At 35.4% G+C, this 13,390-nt stretch overlaps 1 pseudogene; it reads right to left on the minus strand.

Moving 5' to 3' along the window:
* Window positions 1–8,974: 8,974 nt before the first annotated feature.
* On the minus strand, window positions 8,975–13,080 carry LOC123946457 (annotated as a pseudogene).
* Between the last annotated feature and the right edge of the window lie 310 nt (window positions 13,081–13,390).

The raw sequence follows: 13,390 nt of genomic DNA on the forward strand, positions 1-13,390 counted from the left end.
AAATATTCCCTGGAGGAGCACAATACTGACAAATTTCCAAAGAGAAAGTTCAGGCAAATAAGACCATGAAAAAAAAAAAAAAAAAGATTGAGCGAAAGAAAGACATGCATCCTATATGTCACTTAATAGAATATTGGCCTATATAAAATAATAAAAAACATATTATTGTGTATAGATTAGTAAATAGATATGTAAAATATTTTAACAAATAAAAGATAGTGTAAGATAATGGAAAAGAAAGAAGATACTATTCAAAAATGCAAAACGGGAAAAATAACTAGAGCTTCTAAGAAAAATAGAGTAGTAGCAATTAAAACTCTGTGGATAGATTAAATGGTATAGAAGATGTAGCTAAAAAGAGAAATTATAAAATGAAAGAACTCTGAAGAAATTCAGGAGAAGGAAAGATAGGCAAGTGGATGGAGAGTTTGATGGAAGCATTGAGAAGAAAAATAGACATCTTTTCTAATTAGAATTTTATTTAAATTCATCCTAATTACATACAGTAACATTTTATTTAAATTCATCCTAATTACATACAGTAACATTTATAATACATGTATGTATATGTATCCACTTAAAATTTACTAAATAGAATATATACATATACTCTGAATTTACTGAATAGAATGTATACATATATATAGATAGATAGGAATTCAATTCAAAATTGAAATGAATACATTTATAAACATTGAGTGAATTTTGAGAAATTCATAGAGATGGGCAATCACAACCATGTCTGTGATATAGAAGAGTTCTCTTACCATAAAAAAATTCTGTTTTCTTTAATTCCTACCCCCATCTCCTTCTACCACTAATTATTTTCCTTCCTGATACCTGTGACTTTCCCAGAATGTCATATAAATGAAATCACAGAGTGCGATACAATGTGTAATCTTTTGATTTGGGCTTCTTTCAGGAAGCGTGATTCATTTGAGACTTATCTACATTGCTGCATGTAACAGCATTTCCTTTTTATTGCTGAGTGGCACACCATTGTATGAGTGCTTACCCATAAGGACATCTGTTTGGAGGTTTTGACAATTACACATTATACCGCTACCAACATTCATATGCAGGTTATTTTGCAGCAAAAGCTTTTATTTCTCTGAGTAAACACCTGGGAAAGGAGTTGCTGGATATATGGTAAGAGTATGTTTACGTTTATAAAAAAATATGATTTTGCTTTCCCTCCAACAATATCTGAGAGTCATATTTGCTTAGATCCTCAATGCTTACTGTTGTTATTTTTAAAAAAATTTTGGTTGTGCAGTGGTTATTGCATTGAGTTTTTAACTTGCACTTTTCATGACTAAGGATGTTGAGCATCTTTTATTGTGCATATTTGCCACCAGTATATCTTCAGTGGTGAATTATTATTGAAATATGCAAATTAATTCAAATATTTTACATATTATACTTCAAAAGATATGGAGAAAGTATTTTCTTTAGTTGTTAGCTTATCTCTGTATTCTATTAACAATATCTTTCCCAGAGCAAAAATTGTCAATTTTGATAAAGCCCAATTATCAAATATTTTTTAAAATCATGCTTTTGATGTTTTAACAGAGCAGCTGGGTTAATCTGAGGTCATAAAGATTTTCTCATAACTTTTCTTTTAAAAAAATTATCATTTTACATTTACATTTAGATTTATTTTTCATTTTGAATTGATTTTTGTATGAAGTATAAGGTAAGAGGTACGAGACTATGCCATCCCAAATACACCTCTTTGGCATATAGATTATTTTGAGCTAAAGGTCACTGAGAACCACCAGACTCAAAAAGAGCTCTGAAAACAGGGCACAAAATTCTCCTTTTTAAAGAAATTTAAGTTTATGAAGGAAATTTCCATTTGTAAAGATTCCTGCCATGAAGAGGATGACTCTTAACTCTTATCAATGGAGAAAACACTGACCTAAAACTGCAAAACACACCTTACTAAATAAAACTTGTTTATCATTATTTTCCTGGTCACTTTCCCATAACTTCTCTTCTCTACCTAGAAGCCCCACATCTCTCTCTCTCTTTCTTTCTTCCCTTTTTTTTTTTTTCCAGCCTAAGATGATCTACAAATTCAACTTCTAACTAAAATTGAGTTCTGCATCTCTAGGTACTCCCACTTATAAGTACTATGCACATGTTATTAAACTTCTGTTTGTTTTTTCTGTTATTAATCTGTCTTTAGTCAGTATCATGGACAGGGCTTCTGCTGGATAACCTAAAATGGGAAAAGAAAAATATTTTCCTCCTCTACAAAGGCAGAAATCTTGTTCAATTTTTTATACATTGGTATTTAGTTTTTATGCCACAACCTGTTGCAAAGATTATCCTTTCTCCAGTCGATTACCTTTTGCACCTTTGTCAAAATCACTAGATTCTGTGTGTCTATTTCTGCACTCTATTCTCTTTTACACATCCACATGTCCATCCTTTCTCAAAGATTACACCAGTTTTGTTAGGTAGAAGCTAGGTGAGAGCAGTGGAAGGAAGGTCTGAGGTAGAGTCCCAAGTCCTTGAAAGGGAATGGTAGGGACATGAGCTGGAGACAACACAGACGATAAATAAACTACACATTATAAGCCCATAAACTCAACCTCCTGACCTTGTGGCTTCCAAAATCTTGGGGTTGACAGATCAAGAGCCAAGAGTGGAGAACATGCCCCATCTCTGCTCCAAGATAACCCCTAAACTAATTAAAATACATTTGCATTGTGGGAACAGCCCCACACAATGGAGAAAGGCTGCCTTGAACATTCTGGTATATACCTTGTAGGGTCAAAACTTCCTCCTCCCAGGGCACCTGGGTGCCTCAGTCAGTTAAGCAGTTGACTCTAGATTTCAGGTCAGGTCATGAACTCAGGGTCCTGGGATGGAGCCCCAAGTTGGGTCCAGGCTCAGCAGGGAGTCAGCTTGAGGATTCTCTCCCTTTGTCTCTGCCCCTCCCCCTGCTCTCTATTGTGCATTCTCTCTCTCTCTCTTTCTCTCTCGCTCAAGTAAATAAACAAGTCTTAAAGGAAAAGAAAAAAAAAAAAAAAAAAACAGAAACAATGCCCTCTCTCAACCTGTGGGAGGAGTTTCCCAAAGGAATGGAAACAGCCTCCAGTAGAGACTACTCCACTGTATGTTACAGTTCTTCCCAGCCTAGAGAGACCCAATTAAACCTGTTCCAAAACAATATAGGGGCGGGTTCAACCTGCTGGTTCTCTCACCTTCAGAGTGTACTTTCGCCTTAATAAACTGCTTTGAGCTTGCTACTTTCCTTCTGGCTGCCTTTATTCTGAGTGTGGATCCTCAACTAAATCTTCTGAGGAATCCAAGGACCATACCTTCATTCACACAGCAGACTCTCTCTCACCCTTAACAGTTTGATTACTGTAGCTTAAAATAGTTATACTTAAAATCCAATACTGAGACTTCTAGCTTTGTTCTTTTCAACATCACTTGAGCTATAACAGTAATTTCGTGTTCCATAAACAATTTAGATCCAGATTGTAGATATCTACACAAGGTCCTGCTGGGGCTTAATTGGGATCCCTTTAATCTATGAAACAATTTGAGAGAATTACCATGGTAATTATATTGAGATTTCAAATCTGAGAGCATGCTATATCTCTCCATTTATTTATGCATTTTATTTCTTTTATCGGTTTTATATAATTTTCAATGTACTAATCCTACACGTATTATGTTAGGTTTTTGACCAAAATATCTAATTTTGGAGCAATTTAAAGAAAAGTTTTTATTTCAGCTTTCAATTGGTTTTTGCTAATAAATGGAAGAAACATAACCAATTTTGTACACTGATCTTGTATTCTGTTAACTTGACCTTTTTTTTTTAATGTCTAGGAACTGGGATACATTTCTTGGTATTTTCTATGTAAACAAGCACACTTTTTGTAACTATAAACTGTTTTAAATTTTCCTTTTAAGTCTGTATACATTTTATTTTATCATTTATTTTACTTATGGCGTTGGCTAGGACTTCCAGTGAAATCTTTTTAATAAGAAGAGTGAAACTAGATGTCCATGACTTGTTCAAATTACAAGGAGGAAACTGTTTAGATTCTTTTTTTTAAGTATGAAGTTAGGTGTAAGTTTTTGTTGATGCTTTTTCCCAGGTTAAGGATGTTTTCTTCTATCCTTAAATTGTTGAGAGATTTTTATCATTAATGTGTCTCAAATTATGTCAAATGTCTTTAAGCATATATTAATGTGATCATCTGGTGTTGCTTCTTTATTCTGTAAATATGATAGATTATGTTGATTGATTTTAAAAATAGCTTTATTTAAGTATAATTTAGTTACCAAAAGACCCTTCATCTATTTAAGTCTACAATCCACTGTCAGCAAATGTATATAGGTGTGCAACCATCATGACACTCTGGTTTCAGAATATTACCATCACCTCAAAGAGCTGCCTTAATGTTCATTCAAATTATTTCCTTCTTCCATTTTCAGGCTTAGACAACCTTCCCTAATTTTAAGTAATTCACATATTTAACATTTTGGTGTTCTTCATATCTTCCTAATAACGGCATGGTGTGGGGCACCTGGGTGGCTCAGTGGGTTAAGCCTCTGCCTTTGGCTCAGATCATGATTCCAGGGTCCTGGGATCCAGCCCTGCAGAGAGGGAGGAAGCAGGCTCTCCTCAGCAGGGAGCCTGCTTCCTCCCTGCCTCTCTGCCTACTTGTGATCTCTGTCTGTCAAAAAAATAAATAAAATCTTTAAAAAAATAATAATAATGGCATGGTGTTATTTCATTTCAATCCGAAGAACTTCCTTTAGTATTTCTTGTAATATAAATATTTTTCCAAGTTTTTATTAAAATTACAGTTAACATACAGTGTAACATCAGTCTCAGGTGTAGAATCTAGTGATTCATCACTTGCATACAACACCCAGTGCTCATCACAAGTGCCCTCTTACTTCCGATTTTCCGTGGACCCCATCTCTCTGCTTACCTCCTCTCCAGCAGCCCTCTGTTTGCTCTCTATAGTTAAGAGTCTTTTTTCTGGTTTGCCTCTCTCTGTCTCTTTCTCTCTCTTTTCCCCCTTGTACAGTATGACTCTAAATTTCTATGTAGTTTTGTATTTATCCCATTTGGAGTTGATTGAACTTCCTGGCTATGAACAGTGATGTTTTTCATCAAATTAGGGAGTTTTAAGCTTCTCTTTTTTTAAGATTTTATGTATTTATTTGAGAGAGAGAAACACACAGTGAGGGAGGGAACAAAAGCAGGGAAAGTGGGAGAGGGAGAAGCAGGCTTCCTGCTGATAAGGGAGCCTGATGCAGGGCTCCATCCCAGCACCCTGGGACCATGACCCAAGCCAAAGGCAGACATTTAATGACTGAGCCACCCAGGAGACCCTAACATTTTTTTTTAATCAATGTTTTCCTGTTTCTTCTCCTCTCTTTCTCCAGTCCTCTGGGACTCCCATTACACGTATTTTTGTATTTAATGTTTACCAAGTGCTTTCTGAGACTCTATTTATTCTTTAAGCTTAATTTTTTTCATTATTGCTAGTTAAAGTTATTAGATATCAAAGGGTGTAGTGTTGGTCCGAATACAGAATAAATAAAGAATGCACAAATATATTGGCACTGATTATATGACAGAAATTACACTCCTGACTAATGGAGAAAGAATGGACAAGTCCAAATGCAAAAATTAGTTAACTAGCCAAAGGGAATTTAAATCAAATTCCACATTAAAATAATCCTAGGTAGATTAAAATTTTTAATGTAAAAGGAAAAACTTCAGAAGTTTTAAAGGTATTCATATAATAATAACTTTATGATCTCAACAGGGGAAAGGTTTTCTTAAGAAGATGAAAAGCATAAGTCTTAATGAAAAACTAATAAATTTGATTTTTTATGTTAAAACCTTCTTTGTATCAAAATTTGATAAAGCATGTCACTGACAAAGAAAATATTTTGAATGCATGCAAGCAATTAATATCCAAAATATATGAAAGTATTCAATACATCAATGAATATATATTAAAAATTAATACATAGAAATTATATAAAACTATTTCCAATTATACTAGTAATCAGCAAAAGCTTGAAATAATGAATTATCATTCTATTATTATGACCAAAAGCAAACATGCACAAATAACAAGCAAACAAAACAAATAAACTTAACAGTATCAAGTGCTGGCATGACTATAGAATATCAGAATCCCTGGGACATCTGGGTGGCTCATTTGGTTAAGCATCTGCCTTCAGCTCAGGTCATGATCCCAGGGTCCTGGAATCGAGTCCTGCATCAGGCTCCTTGCTCAGCGGGAGCTTCCCTCTCTGCCTCTGCATGCCACTGCCTGCTTCTGTGCTTGCTCTCTCTCTCTCTCTCTCTGACAAATTAATAAATAAAATCTTTAAAAAAATGAATATCAGAATCCCTTATCCACTAATATTATAAGTGCAAATTGTTACAACCACTTGAATAGCTGTTTGATGATATTTAATAAAATTAAATATGCTTATACCCTCACAGTTCCACTACCAAGAACTTAAAGTATTACAGTTTAGACATGAGTATAGGAAGATATAACAGTCTTATCAGAATGGGATTAAAACACAGTGGAAGTAGAGTAAATGAAAATATTGAGTATGAACAAATCTTTTGATTTGCAAAAAGAGGTATATTCAAAAACATGTTTCTTAGATTGGAGAAATAACTTCATGTTTATATGCTGAGTGAAATGATCTAGTTGACAGGTATGAGATTCAAATGCTGATAATTAAGTAGATGTGGTGGTGAATGTCAATAAAAAGTCTATGGAAATAAAGTGTTATGGAAATAAAGTGTTTTAGGAGATCATAGAATATCTTTATAGGCATAAAATAATCTCCTGACTACTAATCTCCAGCTCTACAACCCTTTAGACTTTGCAAGGCAGTGTCTCTATAATAAGTAATAATGACAACATTCTTATACAGTATTTGAGCCTTTATTATTTGGCAAGACTTGTGTCCTGTTAAGACCTGTTATCTTGGGACACCTGGGTGGCTCAGTTGTTGAGCATCTGCCTTTGGCTCAGGTCATGATCCCAGGACCCTGTGATTGAGCCCTACATCAGGCTCCCTGGTCTGCAGGAAGCCTGCTTCTCCCTCTCCTACTCCCCTGCTTGTGTTCCCTCTCTCACTGTCTCTCTCTCTCTGTCAAATAAATAAACAAAACAAAACAAAACAAACAAACAAAAAAGACCTGTTATCACTATTTTGGACATGTGGAGAATCCATTTTTGAGCAGCTGATTTGCCCCAGATCATCCAGCTAGGAAAACAAGTGTAAAATTTAAAGCAGCACCTAACTACAAAATTCAACTTAAACCACTGTCATACTACCCCTATATCTGTCTATATACCAGTTCTTCAATGTGCAACTACTACTCAAGTATTCTTCATATCTTCACATCTATATCTATATATCTATATATCTATATATATGTGTGCTTTGCAATGTGGATTTCTCAATTGTATCGATTTTTTTTTTTTGAGATACCAAGCTCAAGATTCAAATTTTCTATTACAAGCAGTAAGCTTTTTGACAATAAAACAAAGAGAAGGAATCTGGTGTGAGATAGTTTTAATTGCTTCTTTTATGTTTCTAAATCCATCTTTATGCAAACTATATTTAGCCTGATGTTTTATCTTTTCAGTTATATGAGCCAAAATTATTTTTTTCCCATAAAATCGTTTGAGTTGGACTTCTGACACTTTCACTGAAAAGGACCAGAGTAGTCCATTTCCTCACCTTTAGTTAGGTTCAGTCATTCCATTCCTTATATTCTCAGTTAAGACATTTAGGAGACTCTTTATTTATTAACTTTTTTTGGTATGGCTTTTCTAGTTTTTCCAACTGGAAGGTAAGGTTTATGTCTTTTTCACTTCTGGAGCAACTGCTATTCTTGATATTATGCTTTCTAAATAATTATGGTAGCAAAATTGTTAATATAGTAAAAATTAATGAAAACGAATACAGAATTGTGGCAGCAATTCTGGTGCTTCAGTAATTGATTTCTTCAAAGACTGATACACTATGTTTTAATTTTTCCACTGGTATAATAGAAATTAAACAGTCCTAAAGTGTTAAAAGTAGTAAAATGTTTAGAGTCTAAAATTTTTAGTGTATGCAGATTAATTGTATTGAGGGTTGTACATATGTGGCTTTCCTATTTCTGCATGAAAATTTCTCTCTAAGTATGAGGAAAAGGTTTTCATATTTTATATGAGTTTTATATGAGGTTTTCATATTTAATCTGAGTGGCATATTAGTTGCTAGAACCAGTAACCATAGATGGAAATAATTTCCCAGTTTTTTAACTTACCAAAATATATTTCATTTCCATGTTATCCAGTTTTAAACAACAGAAATACTTTTCCATTTACTATTAAATTTATATTTATTGTGGAAATATTTATGGTTATGCCAATAATTGAATATGATTTTCTTCATAAATCAAATTTAATTTCTTTTAAACTAGAAACAAAGTTTTTTACACCAAAGTGTTGCCACTTAATTGAATATTTCTCTACTTTGTACATAATTATTGTTATTCTCCTCAGGAAAGCCATTTCTTAACTTCTCATTTAGTGATGGCAAGTATTAAAATCCTGATTTTAACAGAACAGTTAAATGTAGTAAAAATGCCTCAGTGATTTAAGTTGAAAGCAGTACATTGGAACATGGCTCTTGTACCCTGTTATCAGGAATGTACAAATGTCTTTTTTATTAAAAAATGCAAGATAAATGATTTTCCAGCATGGACAATGACAGCAGCAAACCATTATTTACTGTCAACTGAAACCAGTAACTTGTGATTATAGTGATTTTCTTAAATATCAGCTAGCCTTTTCTTCAGTCATTTCCTTCAACTGACTTCTCTGAAGTTATTGGTGAGGAGTACTGCCCTGAGCAGCTTCTCATAGTTCATTATAATGGTAAAGCCCAATTGTAGAAATCAGAACATGGCACCTGCCCTTCCACCCATTCCACCTATTCCAGGGTCCTTCTCTTCTTTGAGAATTTCTGTGACTACAATTTCTACTCCACTTAACAGAGTGGCTACTCCAGTGGCATCTAATAAAACAGTTCTTTCAACCATAGCTGGACCCATGCATGATTCCTTTTTCCATCATATTCACGTATCTCCAAACATAGGATCATAACTAATTTCTGAGGAACTTTACATAACTTCCTCAATTATCAGTGATCCTTCAATGCCTTCATTCTTAGCAATTACCATTGCAGGGATTTCAAGTGTTCTTTTAATCATTTCTGTATTGATTTTTGATCTTCATTAGCTGGAGTTATTAAGTCCAAGGCTGGAATGCACTGCCATAGAGCACAAACCCCTCCGAGAACTATGCCTTCTTCAACAGCAGCTCATATCATTGGGGACATCCCTAAATTTCTTTTCATTCATTTCAACATCATTTATCCCACCAAATTGGGCATACCTACTGCATCTCAGATTTTTGCCAGATGATCATTTATTTTTCCTTTTTATTTTTAATAGTTGTGATATCTAAGTGCTTGATGATTTATTGAATATAGTTTTCAGCTTGAGACTTCCCACATTTCCCATCATCCCACATGATGCAAAGCATGGCAGCATCCTTGGTACAATGAATTCTCCAACTTTTCCTCAGTCATGAGGTTGAACATTTTCAAGATTTAGAGTCTATCTCTCTCCAAACATGGTACTACCAGTAGCAATAGCCTTGTCTTTAATCTGGTTCTATTCTCACCAAAACCAAGAGCTTTGACCACTATAACCTGAAGACCAAATTTTAGTGTATTCAAAACTAATGTACTTAGACCTTCTCCATCAACATCTTCAGCAATTATGACCAAGGGCTTATGGTGAGCATGGGGAATTTCAGAAGCAGATACAATATGCTGGATGCTAGAAATTTTCTTCTCATTCAGTAGAACATAGGCATCTTGGAATTCACATTTCTGACCTGATTTATTAAAGTATGGAGAAGTATAGCCTTAATCAAACTTCATGCCTTCAATCATTTCTAATTCCTCATGTAGTATTTGTCCATCCTTTGCTCTATTAACACCCTTTGTTCTAGCCTTCTTCATTGCATCAGAAATGATGTTGCCAATTCTTTTGTCTCCACTTGCAGAAATCGTTGAAACCTGAGCAGTTTCTGTAGGGGTTGTCGCAAGTTTAGACTGCTTCTTAAATTCAGCAATTACAACATCAAGATGATAACATCACACCTCTTCTGATTTCCACTGGATTAGCATCTTTGCTAATCCTCCCAAAGCCTTCTTTGGCAATAGAGTGTGTCAGCACAATAGCAGTAGGGGTACCATCCTCAGCTTCTTCATTTATGTTATTGGCAACATCTTGAACAAGTTTAGCAACAATGTTTTTATATTTATCCTTTAACAATGGATTTTGCAACAGTCACACCATCTTTTGTTACTTTAGGACTTCCGCAGCTCTGTGCAATAACGGTTGCTTTTCCCTTTGGCCCACAGTATGGCTACAGCATGACATGGGATAAAAGGTATACACTCTGAAACATCAGGAGTTGGAAATCTGCACCAAATTTTATATCCTTAGTATATGCCTGAGTGAGATGAGGAACTAGTGCCTTGGACACTGACCTTATCTGGCAAAGGTCTATGGGTAATAGTTTGTTATAAATATAATAAAATGTCCATGGTGTGCAGACAGCCACTCAACCCCTTCATGGAGAGAAAAAGAAAAGGAAATGTTATTCATTTGATCCTGAGGTATCCACATTTAAATTTGAACATATGTAAAGAGAAGGCCTAGATGAGGAAAATTCATCTCATATTTATATTATAAACATTTCATGCCCTTAGAGTAGATACATTTGAACAGTTTTCTAATGAGTAAAAGAGGGTCAATATTTATAGTTGCAATTTAAGAGCTGATAAAGCTTACAAACAAAAAAAAAGTTGTATGTTAGTTATATGTTAGGCATTATCCCTGATCCATCAAGAAGTCATTTTTTTCCTACCGTCAGTTTTCTGAGAACTGAATTGAAACCATTAAAAAGTGGAACAAAGAGCCTTCTGTGCACTCAAAGCTTTAAACTCACTTAAATAATATTCATTAAATTCAGTTAATCAAGAGATCCTCTGAACTTACCTCAGTCTACTGCTTTTTAGTATATGAGCAGTGTCCTTGTTCAAAAACCTTAAGAAGCCCTCTGCATTTTATTTCAAACAATATAGTTATTAAGAATTAATTTTGTTTTAACAAGCTTTTCCTATGGCAGAAAGACATGCAAGTTTTTTTTTTAAGATTTAAAATGGCTTTATTTACCTTATGTTATAGTAAAACCTACTTTCTTAATTAATTGTTGTGTAAATATTGTATATTTTTCTAATACTTATCTAGTCAGTGACATAAAAGCCTGTTTCCTAAAGTTCGAAGTGTCAATATTTTATGTCTGTTAATAAATGTGACTATTTGTATGTGTATGTATAAATTATGTATATGTGTATTTTAAGAAACATCAAAATACTTCTCCCATAATTTAGATTTTGTTTCTTTTTCTCAAATCATATGTGATCCTAAAAGGAAGACAGGGGTATTTTTGTTTTTGTTTGTTGTCTCCCCCATGCTTAGATCCACGCCTTACACATAAAAGTTTGATCATAATATATGTTACATTGTATGAATAAAATATTACCCATTAAAGATTATCCTGTACTGCCAATTTAAGTGAGCAAACAAACAAAAAACGACTTGCCTGAGAAATGTTCTTTGCTGGGGCACCTGGGTGGTTCAGTGGGTTAAAGCCTCTGCCTTAGGCTCAGGTCATGATCTCAGGTCCTGAAATCAAGCCCCATATCTGGCTCTCTGCTCAGCAAGGAGACTGCATCCCTTCCTCTATATCTGCCTGCCTCTTTGCCTACTTGTGATCTCTGTCTGTCAAATAAATAAATAAAATCTTAAAAAAAAAAAAAAAGAAATGCACATTGCTCATTCATACCCCTCTACTCTATGAAGTTGGTTTTTGGGGTGGAATGTTGGTAGTGAGATAAAAATCCATGCCCATCTCCCTGATCAGTAGGGAGTCTGCTTCTCCCTCTCCCTTTACCCCTTCCCTGCTTGTGCTTGCTCTCTCTCTCACTCACTCTGTCTCAAATAAATTCTTAAAAAAAATAATAAATCCATGCCCATCTCTTCATTTAGCTGTAGGCCAGAAGAACCCTCAGCTTTAGCAGCAAATTGGCCAACAACAGGAACAGTTCATCCAGTAGCTGAATGAGATCCCTAGGGAACTGGCAGACATCTCAGATGTGGAAGGTGAGATAGATCCTTAGGCAAGGAGGCCCTACAGATCAACTACATTTAGGTGAAGCCACAGTAGAAGGAATTTATAAGGCGGTTGAAGGCTCTGGGCTTCTCAGAAAACCTGGTGATCCAGGCCTACTTCTCTGGGGTGGGAGGTGGGTGGGTGGTGCGTGAGGAGTTAGAGAATTTGGCTGTCAACTTCCTCCTGAGTCAGAACTTTGATAGTGAGTGATACTGGGAAGCCAGGCTGCCTACGGGTCTACCCTTCCCCAACTCTAAAAAAAAAAAAAAAAAAAAAAAAAATATATATATATATATTTAAGAAGTGAAAGGAAATAAACCTTAAAACAAAAACACTCCAACTTCCCATCTTTCTGAAGTAGCCCTATTCCCGTCTTGGCCTGAGACCAGGGCCAGATAGCTATCTCCCATTTCTTGCCCCAGCCCAGCCACCTCAAAGGAGCTGGCAGAATCATAGGTGATAGATGAGCTCCTCTTGGTCTCCATCCCTGCTCTCTGCAGCTAGGAGAGGTGGGTGCTTTCTCCTTCCTCTCCTAAAGAGCCTCTGACACCTCCCTGGCCCTCTTGCAGGGTAAAAGAAAGCTGGGGAGCTCCAGACTTTAATCCTTCATTATGGTGGCCCAAATCTTTCCTTCTGGAGTGAGTATTTGGTGGCTAAAGCCCCCTCGACCTGGACCTCCAGTTTGCATCCCCTGCTGGGTTGAAGGGGGTCTGATTTGTCCTGCCTGGGGAGGAGGTAAGATCAGAGCCATTCTAGAAGTTGGAGTACGCCCCAAACCAGAATTGTGTCCCTAAGGTTTTGAAGTGACTAAAACTATAAAAGCCAAAAAAAAAAAAAAAAACCACAAAAAAACAAAAAACAAAAAAAACAAAACAAAACAAAAAAAAACACCAAAAAAGAAACAAAAGGTGAAGGAGTCAGCTCCCCCATGGTAGGTTGCTCCTGGGCTGAGCCAAAATGGAGAATAATGCCTGCAGCTGCTCTTCAAGGAAAAAGCCCCAGAAACAGGCAATTATGGTCTCCTGGGACAAATTTTAGACACTTCACAGCTGCTGGAGCAG

The sequence above is a fragment of the Meles meles genome, chromosome 7 (genome assembly GCF_922984935.1).
Source record: "Meles meles chromosome 7, mMelMel3.1 paternal haplotype, whole genome shotgun sequence".
NCBI classification, from domain to species: domain Eukaryota; kingdom Metazoa; phylum Chordata; class Mammalia; order Carnivora; family Mustelidae; genus Meles; species Meles meles.